Source organism: Euprymna scolopes, chromosome 13, assembly GCF_053919585.1.
Source record: "Euprymna scolopes isolate OS-2025 chromosome 13, ASM5391958v1, whole genome shotgun sequence".
Classification (NCBI taxonomy): Eukaryota; Metazoa; Mollusca; class Cephalopoda; order Sepiida; family Sepiolidae; genus Euprymna; species Euprymna scolopes.
This window is the reverse complement of record NC_136494.1, coordinates 11,248,151-11,250,298: the sequence shown is the minus strand read 5'-3', so window position 1 is coordinate 11,250,298 and position 2,148 is coordinate 11,248,151. Positions and strand designations below refer to the sequence as shown.

At 34.6% G+C, this 2,148-nt stretch overlaps 1 pseudogene; it reads left to right on the top strand.

Moving 5' to 3' along the window:
* The first annotated feature begins 420 nt into the window (after positions 1 to 420).
* Positions 421 to 547, top strand: LOC145292492 (U2 spliceosomal RNA; annotated as a pseudogene).
* Positions 548 to 2,148: the final 1,601 nt, after the last annotated feature.

Here is a 2,148-nt window from a genome sequence, read left to right as displayed (position 1 = left end):
AGGCCATATGTGGGGACAGCCTCAGATATAAGACCTTGGTCAATGTAGGGGAAACCCTTCATACCAATTGTCACTATCCAGCTCCCCTACTCCCCGGGGAGTTGGTCCCCATTTCCCCTTCACTCCTCACATTAAAAATCGGCCTTGTGTCTAATTTGGTCGGTGGGGGAGCAAATAAATACCCCCCTTTTCCTGGCCTTTTGGCCAAGATCAAAGTGTAGTATCTGGTCCGGCAGATACTGCAACCAAAGACCATATGTGGGGGAAGCCCGATATATAAGACCTTGGCAACCCTTCATACCAATTGTCACTATCTAGCTCCCCTACTCCCCGGGGTGCTGGTCCCCATTTCCCCTTCACTCCTCACATTAAAAATCGGCCTTGTGCCTAATTTGCCCGGTGGGGGCGGGGCAAATAAATACCCTTTTCTTGGCCTTTTGGCCAAGATCAAAGTGTAATATCTGTTCATATTGCATGCTGTACTTATTGTGATATAAAGTGGTGTATCACTTTTCTGTATTAATTTAATGTAAGATGAACACCCACTTTACAACCAGTCAGTCTCGAAGCCATTCCAATCATTCTCTAAATCATTCAAGTTGTTTTTGAAGGATTCCAGTTATTTTTTAAGCATTCACGTCATTTTTAAGGTTATTCAATTCATCCTTAAGTTCATTAAAGTCATTCTAAGTCATTTACTTTTTATTTATTTAAGTCATTTCTGCCTATTTTTCGGTCATTTTAGTTTATCTTTAAGAATTTCATGTCAATACTACATTCGCACATTCATTCATTACACGGGAGTACGCGACTAATGGCTATCGACCTTGTTTTTAAATAGGAGAAAAACGTTTACAAATAAGTATTTCCGTAGAAGCCAGAAAAGGAGATATAACTAATAATGATGATTAGAGTGTTAAATGTTATATCTATGTCGCTGCTTGTGCGTTATTCATTTAAGTAAATTTAAGGAAGTTACCTAAAGAACTAAATATGGTTCTAAAAGAACATTGGATTCTATTGCCAGTTATTACCAGAGATACAATTAATATATTTTTTATTAATACTGCTAAGTATACCATTTAGTTTGTTTTTATGATTACTGGCGATTAGGGTTTCGAAACTTTCATTGCCGCAACATACAATAGTCTCCTCCCATCTGGGGAGGCTATATTACAATATGAACTGGACTAGTTCCCTAAAGTAAGAAGGGATTCCTGGACAAGTAACATGGTGACAATGAAACAGATTACTCATTTTCCTCGCTAGATCAGAATTTAATGTTCTCGTAGGATGGTAACATAATGAAAAATAGTATAATACCTTCCTATTTCAACAGACAGCATGCACTGGTTGAATTCAACATATTATATACAGAAGCGGAAGTTTAAAAACACGAAAATATAAATGTTTTTGATAATAACATTTCTAGATTAACAACTTAGCAAAATTAAGAAAAATATCCGATTACTGAGTTTATTTGAAAAACCATCAACGAAACAATAGCGCTTTTCAAACATATCAATTATAATTACTACAATTTTAGCTTTGAGCTCATTTCTGTAAGAAACCTTCTAGTTTAATTCTAATATTTCTCAATTCAGTGGAATCTATTTTACTACTGTTGAACAATTTCAAAGATCTAGAATAATGTCATAAATTGATTTGAACATTAAAGCAGTGTAATAGTAAAGCTCTAGCCTAAAATATAGAATTAAAAAATTGTTTTAAAGACCAACAGATACAAAATACGGTTTCGTATTAGATTTTAAAAGTCGTTAAGTTTATTGTGACATCGGATTTACATGCATTGCATGGATTTATTTTGCATGAATTAGACTTAAACTTTGACGAATTTTATAAGGACTTAGGACAATATAATGAAACCTACTAGAATTAAGGGAAAGTGTAGTATATCCAAATGCTTTTTAATGAGAAACGTTTTTCTAGTGTGTTGGAGAAGGAGATATCTATTTCCCTCAGAAGACGATTTATTTCCTTTTAATAAATGTATTGCGCATGCGTAACGTGACTACATCCTTATAGAGATTAATCCTTCATAATAATTAAATTGCCTTGCATCGGTAATACTATGTATGTATTCAAAATGTGGTTCACCTCTAACACAACACCGTGCTCTAAAAGCTT